This window comes from Paralichthys olivaceus, chromosome 14, assembly GCF_024713975.1.
Source record: "Paralichthys olivaceus isolate ysfri-2021 chromosome 14, ASM2471397v2, whole genome shotgun sequence".
In the NCBI taxonomy this organism is placed as follows: domain Eukaryota; kingdom Metazoa; phylum Chordata; class Actinopteri; order Pleuronectiformes; family Paralichthyidae; genus Paralichthys; species Paralichthys olivaceus.
Window position 1 is genome coordinate 3587260 of NC_091106.1, and position 17493 is coordinate 3604752.

Here is a 17493-nt window from a genome sequence, read left to right on the forward strand (position 1 = left end):
TGTATTTAAAACAGTGAAGGTGGGGAGAAGCCGATCTTGCAGTGTTTGTGCTCACAGGTGAAAGAAGACAGATTTGGACCTTTGGATAACCCTGCACATTAGTTTCTCTGTGAGCCAAAGCTGTCCAAAAAGCAAACTAATCTACATCTAAACTAAACATCAGTCAGAGGCTGTGGATCCAGTGAGAACGTTACATAGCCTATGCTTGTTTTGTTTTTTTTGTTTTACAGTTCTTGTGCGAGCTGAATGTTTTTCCTTGATAGTTACATATGAGTGCCACTTGACAGAACTTTGGGTTTTTCATTTAGAAAAAAATATATAATTTTTGTGTCATATAAACAAGCTCCATTGCTGTTTATTTTGTACATCAGATCATTAATTATCTAAATCTTCAATTTCAACAAATTCTCTGTGTCTGTGTGAGTCTGCGTGTGTGTGTGTGTGTGTGTGTCATGACATCATTGTAATGGCCCAGACCATTGGTGAGACGAGGGAAATCCAGAGGGGCAAGAGCAGAAACATGAGTGCTCAGTCTATCAAACAGATGATTTTTCATTTGGAGGAAGAGAATAAAGTGAGTGCACACATCACCCTGTGGTATTATTCATCGCACTGGCATACTACAGCAAGTACAGTGCCAAAAATACTTCGATCAATTTTCTAAATTGATCTAACCTGTGGTTTTGCTTAAAACCTTCAGTCTTTTGTCTCCTTGACTTGTTTCAGATGTTGTTTTGATGTTGTTCAAAATTGTAATGACATGTAGTGATGCTGTCAGTCTGTTGTGTGTCTGTGCCACGTTGGTGGACTATCATATCATCATAGCTATATTAAGTATAACATTATAGATTTTAGCTTTAGCTCATAGTGGGTCATCTTATGGTATAGTATAGTTGTACTGGCTGGGCTGTGATTGACCCAGTGACTTGTTCACAGCATGAAAATGCACAGGGGCTAATGCTTATTACTGATCTATAGGTTATATATATATATATATATATATAACTTATACAATCCATGTTAGCTCTCAGGAACATAATACAGGCACCTAAAGCGAGATACACCTCCCAGGTTATCATTGCCTAAAAGAGCAGGGACCTGAATCACAAACATTCAGAGAAAACTGCTGCAGCTCAAGCTCAGGAAACTTCTCTGAGCAAGGAAGGGACAGAATGCAGGAGATAGAGCGGGTCGTCCACCAACCATGTCAGTTCGATCCCACCCCCCCCATGCCGAAGTTCACTTGGGCAAGAAACTGAACCCCAAATTGCCCCTGACGTTTGTGCTGGCAGTGTATTAATGATATGTGTAAGGAAGAGTGTGTGTGTGTGTGTGTGAATGGCAAAATTGTACTGTAAAGAGCTAGAAAAATGCCATAAATACAGACCATTTACCCTGTATTCGTTTTGAAGGAAAGAAATATATCTGTGATAACGGGCATAGAATAGGCTGTGAAATCAATAAGCCAAGTCATACACTTTTGTCTGTATTAAAACATGTTTTAAATGGCACTGGAGTGCACACCTCTGCAGAGGCAGTCCCTTATGAAACCACATTTATATTCAACAGATCTGGGTTTTTCTTTGGATCTGGACCAAAGTGCACACATTCATATATATAATAGTCTCCTAAACATGCTGGATTTTTTTCATCAATCAAATCAGATTTATGAATGACTCTCTGATAAATCTGTGAACAATGTATTTCTCCATCCATTACATATCCTTTCACCAAGTTTTGTGAAAATACATTGGGTAGTTTTTGCGTCACCCTGCTACAACCATAATATAATATTAATAATACACATACAGGAGTGAAAACAGAGCCTCTGTCATTGAGGTGATTATGAATACATTATTTGTCATTGAGGTGATTATGAATACATTATTTGTAAGTCATTAATATGTCTGTCATATACTACAACATGCATGAAAATAAAGGCCTACTTGCAGTAGCCTGCTCACGTGCTGATAGTTATTTTATTAATTTGCTCACACATTTATTTACCACGCTGGTAATTTATCTTTTTGATATTAATGGAAGAAAAGTGACTCAGCTTTCTTCAGTCTCTGTGATGGCCTGCATTAATGAACAGTCGGTAAAGTCTGTAAACTAGCCCACAGGGGAAAGAGCCAGAGAATAAAACTAGTTTAGTCAACCAATGTTAAACCCACTGATTAGATGATGAGCGTAAAACCAGTTTCAGAGCAAAATTCAGACTCGGTGTTCGAGCACAAAACAGGAGGCAGGAGTGAGAGAATACAGAGCTGCAGATTAATGCTTCATTCCCTCTGGTTGTGCTGCACCAGTGAGGAGTGTGTGGAGCGGTGTGTGTGGAGCGTTGTGTGTGGTGTGTGTTGCGGTCTAAAAGCAAAGGAGAGACAGCGGCACACAAACGGAATCCTTCACACACAGGTGAGTGCTGAATCACTTTTAAAACTGCTTTCAAAGTTATCTGAAATAATGTTAACGACGACTGTCTCTCCTCTGCTTAAGAAACTCTTCAGCCTCTGAAAAGTCCTCCTCCCTTCTCCTCACCGTGTTTCACCTCAGGAGCTCTCTTCAGGGCGAAGCTGGGGTGCTTTGTGAATAACTTTTATCTTCACCAGGATCTAGTCTGACTGTGTGGAGAAATTCTTTGAAAATGTCATAATTCTGAGACATTTTTTTGGGAATCTCGTCACCAGGTGCAACTGTTTGTGCTGTGGAGTTTTATGAATACAGCCCCCCGAACAATAACATCCCTTCGAATTAGTCAAAATGTCAGTCTCAGCAGTCAGTAATGGACTCCATGTGTCAGATACGGCTTGATTGATCAACTCCCTGGGCCACAAACTGCAAAACCGTCCTTTTCCTCAAGTACAGCCAAAGGAAGCAAATCTCTCTTAAGATCCCCTCCTTCGCGTGCTTGGTAATAGTGTCATTTATTTTATTTATTTAACTTTTTTTCAAATGACCACTGGGCTCTTAAGGTCACGGTCTGGTAGTCTCCCCGCCAGCTGCCAAATTCCATCATCAAACCAGAAAAAGCGCTGGGCGATTAAATGGAGTGAAACTTTTCAAGGATCTTGTCAAAGCAGGTGACGGGAGATGGAGGCACAGAGAGGAGGAGGAAGAAGAGGAGGAGGGAGTGGGTGGCGTTAGGGGCGGTGGCGATGGGTGATGTTAGTCTTCATCTTTTAATGACAGCGAGTGTATGAGGAGAGGACGTGGAAGGGGGAAGGTGGCGGGAGAAAGAGGCAGCATTTAGTTGTGATAGATACTGATAGAGATTGTAATGAATGTGGTGGGGGGCATGGCACCCTAAAGCGTTGCAGTGGTAATGCAGGGTGACAGTGTATTTGTACTAATAACCCTTAAAAGTGGTGATAAAATACTCCACTCCCCCTACTGGAGCCCCTGATGGATGTGCTGGGAGTAATTAAACTCCATTAGTCTGTGGGTCCACTTACCATGCATCTATGTGTGTGTGTGTGTGTGTGTGTGTGTGTGTGTGTTTGAACGTCTTAAAACACCACTCCCCTCAGGGATGAGACCGGTCCAGGTAGAAGAGCAAGCTTCACATGCAGTTGTCCCTGTGTGTGAGTTCCGTGTTCGTGTGTAACAAAACATATGTTGCTTTGGAAACGCCTGCAGAGTGACACATATTGTACATCATGTGACACCGAGCGTACATCGGGGCCCCTCACTCCACTGAATTCCCAGAGGTTGGCAGTGCACAGCAGGTGCAGCGTCGGCGTGTCAGTGCGTTGTCATCCAACACATCGCTGCTGTGACAGGGAAGCGCATTCTGCTGCTGTGTTTCTGCTTCACACACACACACACACACACACACACATATATAATATATTTACCAGAAGATGTTTTGACTCAGCATTGAGCCAGGGGAGAAGCCTGCGGCAAGACCACCATACGAGGTTCAGTGGGATTAGCACTGAACCGCGCACCCATAAAACCACAAATGCATGTGTACAGACATGCACCTGACGAACACACACACAGAGGAAATGCAAATACTTATACACAGTTATGTAGTGGCATATAAAGTGGTTAGTAATCTATCTGTGACCTAATAATAAAAGTAATTACGAATATGAACAAACGTGAAACACACACACACACACACACCCTTCCCCTAATAACCACTGAAACAAACCCGCCTGGACCTGCATTTGGTTCTGGAGGCCTCACACTAAGCTCAGTACGATCTGCAGCATCTCTTTTTTGAATGGCTGCTGAGCTGCAGCAACACACGTAAACATTTTATTAAAAAATTGAAGGCACTGTTTTGTAGCAAAGCTCTCAGTTGGCGTGGAGTAAAACTGGAGGGAGAGGGGAAAAAAAAAGAAATGAGACGTTCTGGCACACATCCAAAACCGTGTGAGCTTCTTCTCTTTCTTCTTCTCCTCGTCTGTCTCATTTCCTCCTCCCTCCCCCCTCTGCTCTCACTCACTCCCTTTCCCTCCACTCCTCTCTCACTGTCTTCTAATCACACTCTGACTTTACTTGACCTTTCTGTGGCTAATTAGTCAGCTTGTGGAAAGGGATTGTGGGTAGTATATCTCCACGGCGAAGACGATGATGACGATGCTCTGGTCTTTCTTCGACTTGCCGGTGAATTTTTCTTTCTGCTCTTCCCTCTTAAACACACACACTATAAAACTGCGGGCACTATGGTGACCTCAGTGCTGCAGGTGGATAAAATAGCGCAGTGGCTCAGACTCGAAGGCACAACGGTACATTCAACAGAAATTTGTGAAATCTATAATCAATTTTTGTTTGATCTCTTTTCTTTGATCCCACTCCAGTAATTTTCAGTTTTCCATTTTCAGTTCAGCAGCTACAGATGCTTCATAAAACCTGGTTGTATTGATGACAGCTGATTGTTTTAGTTGTGATACACTGGTGAAGAAAACAAATGTGTTTTTGTGTTCAGGCACACGTGCAGCCGAGAATGCTCTAGAACATGTGTTTGTGTGTGAATCAGCTGGATGTGACTCAAGTCCCGAGCTGAGGGCTGCTCCTGACGTGTTGATGTGTGCCTTCAGGTGCAGTGTTCTCCATTTCATGCATAAAAGACTTAGCTCACACGCACACATGCACATATGGTACGTGCACACACAGGGACAAGGTAAATGCATGCAAAATACCCACATAGACAGACACACCGGGGGAAGGAGAGGTAAAAGCAGGCATACGTGTGTGTGCGTGTGTGTGTGTGTGTGCGTGTGTGTGAGATGCTCAAAGTGACTCTTGTGTGATTGAGCGTGTGTCTGATGTTTCAGTGGCTGCTGCTTCATTATTACAACTCACACATGCTGTTTTTCAGATGAGTAACTGATCGTCCTTTAGCTGAGAAGAGAAATGTGAGAAGACTCAAATCAGGTTCCACTGGATCAGAATTGATCCAGTTAATAATCATATATGAGAACAAAACTCACATTGCAGGTTTATTATTTACGGTGTTGATGGAATTATTCTATGAATGTGTTAGACGCCATACACACAGTCTATAATACTCATATATTACTATTTCATATAAATGTTGGTAGCACACATATAATAGGCTACATTGGTTTTTAGCTCAATGTGGGAGAAGGTAAAATTTAAAAATGTGATTTCAATTAAAATGTTCTACATTAACATTGTATTTATGAAAGAGAAACATAAACTAATTTGTGCAGAGAAACCATTAAGTCTTCAAGCTTTTATTGTTTGTTTGTTTCTGGTAATTACTTTCAACACTATGTAATAATGGTCTTTTATTCTTTTGAGAACAAAGTTAATGAAGATCAGTGTAAACAATCTAATACCGTTAATATCATATGAATTATGATGATAATTATGATTATTATTTCTTTACATTTAAAATGGTACTGTGCAGTATAATTTTAAAATTTACTGCAGATTATTTTTCGTATCAGCTACTTCTCCATCAGAATCATTTTTAGCGTTTTGTAAAACTAATTTGTTTTTTTCCCTTGTTTATGGTTGATAATGGATTTAAAAATTGTATATGTTATTTGGTGGTGATGAATATAAGCAGCACTGTTTCCCATATGAAAAATTAACAATTAAAATAATACTTGTTCATATAATAGAAATGTGTCGTCTCTATGTTACATCCCAATAATCCTTTTGTGACCCCTCAGCGACCCCCTCGGGGACTCCTGACCTCTGGGTTGGGAACTGCAGACCTACAGTGTGTGTGTGTGTGTGTGTGTGTGTGTGTGTACTTTAGGTCAGGTGTGTGTTTTTAGCTGCAGCTTCAGATCCTGTTGCCGTTGTTGGTTTAATTTTCTCTCATTCATACTCTGTTCCATTAAACCGCAGTTCATCTCAGACGCCTCAAACAGCAATATGCATTTTTCAGCCCCTCAAAGAAATACCTTCAATCAAAGGTATATCCATCAAACATGCATCAATTACATGTTGATGTGAGGAGAAAGGACAATCTATAGTTTGGAGGATTTATTCAATTTGCATCCGTAATTGCGTGCAATTTACAAACTCATTATTTTACAATTTGGTGCATTTAACAGCAGCTGGAGGGCAGATAATGGTGGGGCTATAGGGGGCGAACGCAGGCCCCAGATGGACCCCCGAACATGACGCAAAGCACTAAAACGATGTTCAGCTGTCTGATTTCAAGACGTCAGATTTTAGGGGAGAAATGCTCGAATAGTAATAACACAAAAGAAATTTGATACCAGGAAAGAGAAAACAAGCTGGTAATGTAGATGATGGCATTTTTACAACCTGATTGGGATAATGTGCAAGATATCAGCTCTGAATAATTCATAATACATGTGCAATCATCCAGTATTGATTATTTTTAATTGCGCTTTTGATCGAAATATTCATTTTAATGTTTAATGATGAGCCTGAGTGTACAGTGAGTGTTAGAAACAAAAGACACTGAGGGCAGATTTTAACTCCGTCCAACATTTCTGCGAAACCACTTCTGTCACTAACACTATTAAGGTGACACAGCCGTGCAGCCTTTGTGCATTTATTACATTGCACGTCTAAAAAGGAGCATTTTGCAGCAAAGCAGGTCGCCTTGCTGCCTTTTTTTTTTTTTTTTTAAAGGCCTGGTTGGATTGAGGCTCGACCTGCGGCCTCGCTCAGCTCAAAAAGAGTCAAGGAAGCTCGATGGCTGTACAGAAAACCAGATCACACGTGCGCCTCGGTGTGTCCCACCGCGCGATGGCCTCTCCGTTCCTCTCCTCTCATAACTGATTGTTTACTGAGTGCTTTCCACCCTTTTTTTTTTTTCCCTGAGCCTGTAAGTATAAAATTTTAATTAGGAACACTGACAGGTCTGGCGCATGATCCACAGCCTTGCATCCATCACAGGGAAAAAAAGAGAAAAAGAAAAAAAAGAGAAACAGAGGTGTTTGGGGGGGTGGGAGGGTGAGAGACACTTTGTTTCTCATCTCTCTTTTTCCTCTCTCTACTTTCACATCTTTACCTTCTTTGCATCCCCCACCCCCCTCCCTTCCGCCTCCCCCAAACCCCCCCAATCTCCCCTCTCCTGAAGCGAGTGCCGGACTTGAGCAGCAGGTGCCATATTACTGTGTACAGAAAAGCAATTAGGCAGCATATTGGATGAATGAGGAGTGCATTAATATTAGCAAGTGCATTTGTCAGTGGCGTTTGATGCGAGTCCTTTTCTTTTCTTTCTGCAACATTAAGACTGTGGCACTCATAAATTCACTGCTTAAACCACCATCTGCCGCGCTGTCAGCCCACACCAAGGAGAGAGGAGAGGAGAGGGGAGCCATTTATTCCCTTCTGTCTCTCTCAGTGGGGAAAGAGAGTGAAAGACAGATAGATAAGAAGAAAATGCATTCATTCTCTCCCTTTCTTTGGCTTTTTTTTTTTTTCCTGCAGTGTTCCAGGGGGAAAGACCATGTATTAGGATTTATGAAGATGCACGCTGCACACCGAGCGACAGTCCTCTTAAATCTGGCTCTTTTCCTATTGTCTGGAGTTCTACCTTCTGCTTACCGGCACATGCGTAGACGTATTGCTCCTCATTGTGCTCAACAAGGACATAAATCCTTTGGTGTGCGCACGCTCAAATAGGCATAGAGAATAACTTAACACTAAACAGGTGGTTTTTGCGATCATAATTCAGTGCTGTGCGTGGCTGGAGGTTGTGCTTCTATCCTGTGACCTCTGCCGTTTATTTCTCTCTTTTGCTACACGTACTCTCGGCTTCATACCGCAGGGATATTTTTGATTTCTCTTACTGCTGACAAATCCCATCCAAAACAAATCCAACAATGCAATCACCCCATTAACAGGCGTTGTGTGTGTAACTTACATCCTGAGCCACATTGTGACACTGCAGTGACACGTAGTTTGTTCTGGGTCAGTCCCCGTACAGCAAATGTTAATGAATCCAAACTTTAAAATACTTCCTCAAACAAAAAACTCAGTTGGTAAAGGAAATTACTGAGCTGTTGAGTGCCACACAGGGATTTACTGACAATAAGAAAAATAGAATAGATAAACAACCAGGTTCATCATTTTAAATCCTAACCTGGCGCTTTATCCTTATTTCAGCCTTATTGTGGATATTACTCATATTTAAGACATAAGTTGAGATGTTTTTTGTGCATTTGTAATATTATCAGCTGAGGTGGTGGTGGGTGATGCTGGAGTGGATAGATTACCAGTGTGCCGGTGCATCATTGCATAAACCTATTATCAGATGCATTGTGTGCAAGTATTTTTAGAGGCGAGGAAGGAAAGGCATCTCGCTGCTGCTGCTGGCTGTGTGCCGGTGCCAGGCAATGCGCGTCATTGTGCTGCCGTGTTGTTGCCTTCTCTGGGGGCAATCGTCTAAGTGTCATGGTTCCTTCAGGTGCCCCCCCCCCCATCAGCTCCCCCCCCCCAAAGAAAAAAAAAAAACAGATACACACACCAATTAGAAAAAAAAGACAGAAAAAACAGAAAAGTGTCACAGGAAGATTACTGTCATACTGCTGTCACCATGATGGTGCCCCGCGGGCAGTACGGGGGCGGGATCGGTGGGGGTCGGATGGTTGGATGGTGGTGGTGGGGGGGGCAGTTGAGTACCACTCCCCTTTTCTTTCCTCTCTCTCTCTCCTTCTTTCTGTCTCCCTCTCTCATGTCTCATAGCCCCTCCTCCCCGGGCCCCTTGCTTCCCTTGGTGATTAGCTCGCCCCGCGGTGAGCACTAAGCGGCCTAATCTGCAACCGTGAGGTGGTGGGTGTAGAGAAGCAGAGAGACAGAACGAGAGACAGACAGTAACAATACACAATCTCGGGTGAGAACAAACACATGGATCCACACGTACACAAGCAACATTATTGGTAAAAAGAGCTTTAACCCCCCTCGTGCTATTAAGCTCACATGCTGGTGTTCATAGTCATCTGCAGAACATTGGTGAAAAAGCTAAGAGATGGTTCTAAGTGGGTAAAAATGCTCATGCTCTTATGTGCATCGTGTGTCTTATTGACTATCAGTAATGTCTTCCCCATGTTCATCCCTGAGATCGCCGACGCTTTACGGCCTCAACTTTTTTTTCAACTTTGACCTGCTGTACCTACACACCCTGTTTTCCTGTGCAGTAATGCTGGGTAGATGAATTACGGGGCGCCATGGCAAAAATGTTCAAATGGGCCAGCCGCTTATTCCCCAATTTGTGCTCTTTGTCTATAAATGCTGTCATCTTGAACTTTCCATGAATGCAAAAGTGCATCTATGATGGAATAACACATTTTTACCATTTATTTTAAACCTAGCATAAGTGATGTTAAGGCCACTTGGGGGCAGCAAATCTACACAACATTGACATATTATCACCTTTTAAATTGATTGTGCAACCTTGTTAGCAAACAGTTGTTTATTTACACATACAGTTGTTACCGGGCATCATAATTTTTGTAGTCACGTCTCTGGCCCCATGGTGGATGTAAATCCAATATTCACTCTCTATTTGCTCTGATTTTGGTCTCTACCAGCTTCTGAGGGAAATATCTTGCTCCTCTCTAGTCAAGGGTTATTTATTGTCACTGGCTTTAAAATTATGCTGAGCAGGTTTCCTCTGTAAATCATGCTATAAAAAGGAGGTGAAATTTCAAGTCTGACAGCTGAGCAGGTGTATCAATGGGACCTTAAAAGCCTTGCTCCAACTGTGCAGACTCTGTCTCCAAATTACGTCACCAACATACACAGGATACTTTTGACATGTCTTTGGATATAGTTATTGCCACCTAAGCATAACCACTCAATGTGACGGATCAACACTGCTGAACCCTCACATTAACTTCTTATAAAGTGCTGCAGACATGCCACAGAATGGGGTCTGTGGTTTTGTCCCCATGACTTACAAAGAAAGCCCATTAAGAAGGGATTTCTCAAGGGCAGTACTAAAAGGAATTACACCGAGCAAAAATTCGCCACATGAGCACCTGACTGTTGTTGTAAACCAGACTTGAGAAATGGTGCGGCTACCTTTAAAGTGATCCCTCCTTGAGTTAAACCACACAAGCCCCAACATGGCTCCATGCCATGTCGTTCCCCTTTGAATTGACTCATCTGGAGGCCATCACGGGCATATGGGCACCATCTTGTGTCTGACACTGGCGACTGGTAGCATGTGGTTTCTCAGTGGTAAACTGGTGGCTCTTGTGAAGTGTTGTGAATTCAGCATTTTGCCAGTGATGTCCGTCCCCATGGGCTGCGCACCACCATCTTATGTACACAGATTGTGTAGTCAGCCTTAAACAGCCACACATGCATATGCAGATGGACACACATATATGCACTCTCAGGGACACACACACACTTATATTAAACTTGCATCAGCTGTGCAAGAGCCCCCACATCTGCCTTAAATCATAACTGATCAGTCTCCCCAATCAACCATTTTGGCCCCGTTCAAAATGCTCCATTTCCTGACCCCAGTCTGCGTCTCTCTCCTCGTTATTAGTCAAAGCCCCTCTCTGTTTCTTTTTTCACAGTCCTTCCCCAAACACAGCTACTGCCAGGTTTGTCAGCCGGCATAGATTTAGCTGGCTTGTCAGTAACGCTGCTGTCCTAATCTCTATCACAGCCTCAACTCTGGCCTCGAGGAACGATGAGACACAGAATGAGGGAGGGAGAGAAGATGTTGTGCCAGAACTGCTCTTTTTTTTTTTTTTTTTTACCCCCCTTTCAAATAAGCAAGTATGTAACATGGCACAGGCCCAGCGCAAACCTACCCACTAGATGTTTATGACTAGAGAGATGCAGCCTCCCTTTGGTCCTATGTAAGACAAAGGGTTGGGGGGTGGGTGGGAGGAAGTAGGGGGTTTGAGAGGAAAGAGACTTGGCACAATGCTCTGTCTCGTGTTCTGAAATAGTAAGGGTCTCTTTCCCTACCCACAGCCGCCCCTCTGTACCTTCTCTTTTTATCTTTGATATACTTTTTTTTGCTTTCCTTTTACTTCCTCATAATAGCTAATGGCTTGTCATAAAGTAGGTTAATTTATGAAAGCTGGCCTGTGATTTTAAGGATCACATTAGGCGCATGTGCTTGTTTCTGGGTATTCAAAAAGTGTGTGTGTGTGTGTGTGTGAGTGTCTGTGTGTGTGTGTGTGTGTGTGTGTGAGAGAGAGAGAGAGAGAGAGAAAGATTATATGTTTGTGATTATTTGTACAGCTTCACTCAGTATTGTGCTGCCCTACTTTCTGTATCCTCATTTCTGAAGATGCAGAGACACTAAAAACAATAAAACCACCTGTACATCATTTCTTTCATGCCCTGTCATTTACGTGATGCTGCTCTGGTTTTTTTTTTTGGGATGGATGGATGGACTGCACTGGTAGAGGCATGACTTTGTACCTACATAAGAGGAACAAGAATAAACTTCCCCAGTTGGGATCACTGAGGAATCTCATTTTAAAAGATTTACAATGTAGAAACTAACACACATAGAGTTAGAAGATTAAGTTAATCAAGCCAAACATATGGACCGATCATTTCAGTTTGTTCTTGGATCAGTGGATGACCTACAGCATTGTGTCTTTACCAGCTTGCAGTGGGAACTTGGTTGCCCCCATAGGCTGCGGTCTGACTGGGTGCAACTGCCAATATTTTGGATGCAGACAGCAGACAAAGAGTCAGTCTTACATTCACTGTACACCATTTACAGTCCAACCATTCCAACGTTTCTCCACACAAACCACAAACAGCAATACTTTTGTAGGTGACAACATTTTGACTAATCTATGAATGCAGATTCAGTCAATGTGTCCCACCTCTTGCTCTTCACACAAACTGTTTACCTGCGAGCAACCCAAACCTGTTCAACCGGAAAACCAGAAGGCATGCAGAATCTGTTTATAGAGATTTAGTGACTGAATAACAAAATTTAACTGTGGTTTATCCTCATACAGTTTCCACTGTCGTTTTTTTAAAAGGGATATTTTCATTTTTTGGGGAACTTATTACCAGTGTAAATGCGAGACTCCTTGTAGCAGGTAACAGTGGAATTTGCTGCTGAGAATATGGGTTACATTATAATAATAGGTCCAGGGACTGCTGGACTCCATGTGGGTTATTATTCACACTTTAAATGGGGTCTGCTGCACATTGGCTGGACTATCTAACAGTTAAATCCAGTCCAATAGATTCATGCTCAGTGTACCAGACACGTTTCCTGCTTTAGTGGTGAATGTTTTTGTGCAAAATCATACATATAAAATGGTATATATATATATATATATGTACTACACAGCAAGGTCATTGTCTCACATATCTCTACTCTTACTCAGATATTCACTATACACTCTAGGCCTGTAAGACCTCAGATATGTCATTTTCTTCAAATGTACCTTTTCGGACTCACTTGCAGGTATCCTCAATGTCCTTTTTCAATCTGAGCTGTCGACTCATCCTGTCGGGTCCCATCTTTCACAAATCACACAGCGGCAGGACTGTGATCACTGAGGGACAATTTGTCAGCTATATGCATGAGTAAGCAACAGATTCACCATCCATTACAGTGACCGGACAGAAGAAAGTGGAAAGACAGGGTGTGTGTGTGTGTGTGTGTGTGTGTGTGTGTGTGTGTGTGTGTGTGTGTGTGTGTGTGTGTGTGTGTGTGTGTGTGTTGGCACTTGTGAGAGCTACTTTCAATGTTAGACCTTCAGAGGGAGAGTGTTTTTGCAAAGCGAGGATATAGTGTGGTGGTTGAGTTGTGGTTTCACGGTTAAAGAAATTCACCAAGGTTTTAGGGAATTGGTCCAATAACGGTCAGCTTTGGATGAAAATGTGTGTAAGGTGACGCATTCAATTATAACAGCTCATCAATCCTATACCATATTGATTTTTCTCAATTTTTCTCCTCTGTTATATTTTGTTGTAAAACAGTTTGTTCTCTTTAATACTCCGACATTTGTTGACCTCTTGATCTACACTTATGGGCCTGAGACACAGGCCTCATCCTCACTAATATATTACATTGTACTAAGTTTTATAATTCATCACTCTTCCTACTTTTCCTACATTTACGCCTGGTGACCGCACTGTTCCAAAGCGACCTTGATCTTTGACCTTTCACCATCACAATAAGCAAAATAAGTCCTACAGAACTTTGAAGAAATTCCCTCAAGGAGTTCTTGAGATATTGCGTTCACAAGAATGGGACAAACGGATGGACATACCAGTGCACGTACATATAGATAAAGCAAAACACTTAATGCCACTGGCTACTGGCTGTTACCACAACAGACAGATAAAAATACCCCACATGCTTTCATATGAAGGTTATGCATGGGTATGTGTATGTACATTGTGAGAGCATGGGTGAGACTGTGATGAATTTCCAACATTAAGGGTTTTTGACGCCAGGCCTCTGAGGCCCTGAATAGAGTAACAGACATATTACTTTCATCTACCTTTGTTAGTTCTAAAGAGAAAAGTAGACCCTGTTGAGCGTGTGTGTGTGTGTGTCTGCATATGTGTGTGCAATATGTAAGAGTGATTAGCTGAGTGGCAGCCAAGTTTTGAAGTTTTTTGCAGAACATAAAAAAATAATTCCTGACTAGCTACAGCTCTGCTTGTGAACCTTAGTCAGAGCTTCACTCCACTGAGACTGGTCATAACATCAAATCAGATAATTATTTTGTTTTTCTTCAACTTGGTTTAATTGAGCTTTTCTATGACTTTTGTGCTTTGCAATATAGAAACCGTGTTGTGGCAAATGAACTGAAAGACGCAGTGACCTGCAGCAGGACTTATTCCACGCACATCCTTATCACTCGCACCTCCGTACTCACTTTCTTTAAACAGATCCGCTTCAAGTTTTGCTAAACTCACTTTATTTTATTGCCGTTGACTTGCTAATAAAAGGCAGCTGCCCCAGTAGAAGAATAGCTGTCTTCTGATTCATACTGAACAATTGGTGGTTAAATGCCTTGCTAGAGGGCATCTTGGCAGCGGCTGATGTGTTTAGAGAGGGGAATGTACATTTGACTTCCTTACTCTCTCCGCACTCACCTCCTCTGACCTTTAAATGACTTTAAAAAAAAACATGACACCACTGATTTGAGGCCTGAATAGTCATTTTTGGGGTTTTTTGGAGTCAGGGCTACTGCAGATGAACTTTTACAATTTTAAGCAACATTTTCCCCATGTTATTAATTATCTACGTATGTGGTAGTACAGAAAGAGAATGAACATCACCAGAAAACATCTGGAATTCATCACAATTTGAAATAAACTTTCAAAACAGGGCTGTGGGACTTTAACACTTAAATGAACATCCACTACATTAAAGCCATTCACAGGGTGCTGATTAGACATTGTAGATCTCTGTATTCATTTAACTCCGTTCTCTGTGGCAACCTTCCCACACTGTGCACCAGTAGCATTGCCTTTTTTGTGAACCTGCAAATTTGCCATAGCTGAACACATAGGAACTGCATCAGAGAAAGCTGCTGGTAGACTAATAAAAAAAAAAAACCTGGGAAGTGTCCAAGAAAAGGTTCTGATGCTGCAGATAAAAAAAGAAGCTCCGCATTCATAGGACGGATCACAGTCTAAAAAAGAAAACAATCGATGGACAAACACGGATCACCATCAATGTGGCTTTTTCTCCAGTGCTGAAAGAAGAGAAGGGACCAAGGACAGACACGGATGTCCCTTCACAGACAGGTTTCTGACCGTACAATATTTGGATGTAGCTATTAAATTGACTTCACATAAATAATGAATTATCCAGGAGTGTCTACATATAATCAAAGTTTGATAATCCTGTAGTGACAAGCTTTTGCACAAAACCAGCTCCGTTAGCTGAGAAAAGCACAGCTCAAGCACATTAGTTGCAGCATAGCAGCAGTGTTGCATAAAGTTTCAATACATTTACACACACACACACACGCACACACATTCTCCTCTGGTGTGAATGGCCTTTGGCCACAGGCAGAGTTTTCACAGTAAACTAACCTTGATCAATAACCTGCTTTGGACCTCAGCAAAACCCACTGTTCTCCCTACTGCTGGATTTCAATATCACGGCCGTTTGAACACTGTAGCCATGGGCCAAGTGTATGTGTGTGTGAGTGTGCACATGTGAGTATGTGTGTATAACTGCTGCTGCATGAATTTATGAGAGCCGCTGATCATGTGTGAATGTGTTTGCGGCCTGGTGTGCTTACAGAAATCTTTGTGTGTGTGTGTGTGTGCGTGCGAGTGTGTGCACGAGTGTGTGTGTGTTTCACTAAAGCCTCGGGGTCTGCTGTGAATGGTGCTAACTGGCCCTCTGAACTCTTCCCTGTGAAGAGAAAGAGAAAGCCACCGGGCATGTGCAGAGGACAGCATGCCATTTACCTGGGCTACGGTTGTTTTTTAAAACTGGCAAGAGGGACTTCCATACTCACACACACACACACACACACACACACACACACACACACACACACACACACACACACAAACAAACACGCACACAGAAGATACTCCTGCCTTTTGCCTCAAACGCAAAAACACACCTTTGCTCCTTCGCCTCAAACACAAACACACTTAAAAAGTTTTTTTCTTTCATTTCTTCATTTTTATTTTTGGAAGCGATACAGGCAGTACTACCCCTTCGTTTAAAGAGCCTAACCGCTTCTCTTCATGTGCCCTTTTCTCACTTCCTGCCTCTGCAAAAAGGCAACGCCGTGCCTTAGCGAGACAACCTTGTGGCTCTCCGATCTGTTTGCCTTACAGTGCTCTTTATATACAGTGAAGTGGGGCCGTGCATTTGGCGTCTGCCCTAGCTGAAGCTGGGCCTTCAGAGGAGTCTGTCGGTATTTTGACTCGGATAAAAAACAATGACTGGTGAACTCTGGATGTTGAGCTATAGATAGCACATAAGAGAATGTAAAGACATGGCAAAAATTGTTGTTACCCTCTAACCCCATTGAAACCATGCTCCATTCCTCCTGAAGTGTGTCAAGATTAGATGCTCTTTTTTCATGGGGACCCATTCACCTTTGCTTTGCCTTAGAGTAAAACAAGGAAGCCACAAAAAGAGCTGAATTTCTGCTTATTCTACCAAGAACCTTTGTTCGGATAAAATTATTGCTTCTTCATTGAAGTGGTGATACATAGGTGGATTGTTGTGATATTTCAAGCAGACTATCTTCGGTCAATATAATCGGTTTTTAAATAGGAAATAGGAGAGGAGGAAAAACATATTTGCCAAGTTTATTTGAGATAAAGGCAACAAGACCATCTACGAGCAGCTTGATGTTCCTTTGACCACAGCTGCTATAACCATTAAGAAGTTTAGGGTCTGCAGGACCATGGCCAACCTCCATGAATGTGGCCACAGGAGGAACATTGACCACAGACTGAACAGAAGGAAAGTTTGACTGGTGGAAAAAGAGCCAAGGCAAACCTCAAAGCAGATAGAAGTTGACCTCTGAGGCCAAGGTGCAACGGTGTCTGGTCACACCATTCATCACTATTTGACAGAAAGTGGGATCCATGGAAGACGACTGAGGAAGACCCCACTTTTGGAGGAGAAAGAAAAAAACTGGAGTTTGTTGAAAGAAATTTTGAGAAGCAAATGTTCAAAGCTTCTGCCCTTTGGACAAATGGAACAAACTCAGGAGCTTCCAAAAAAAAGAACCCTCCCCATGGAGGAGCCTCGGTTATGTAATGGAGTTGCTTTGCTGTGTCTGGCACAGGGAGCCTGGAATCAAATCAAATGAAATTAAATCAAATGACATCAGAGATGTTGAGGTATCCAGTGGTGAAACATACAAAGCTCTCTGACACTGAGCCGTCTCAGTCACATGTCTCGGCTCCTCCAGCAGGATGATGACCTGAGAGATTCTAACTCAGCACAGACTGGATAAGAGTAAAACTCTGGACCGTTTTGAACTGGTCTGCTGAGTGCCTCCAAGGAGGTGGAAGATCATTTTAGGGTTTTAGGGTCATAATACATTTGTCTGTATCATTAAAAAATATATCTTGCATTGA

General features: G+C 42.3%; 1 long non-coding RNA gene across 3 annotated transcripts in view; it reads left to right on the top strand.

Moving 5' to 3' along the window:
- The window catches only part of LOC138413624 (uncharacterized), a 100990-nt gene that overhangs the window by 11765 nt on the left and 71732 nt on the right, over positions 1 to 17493 (top strand). The window lies entirely within an intron of this gene.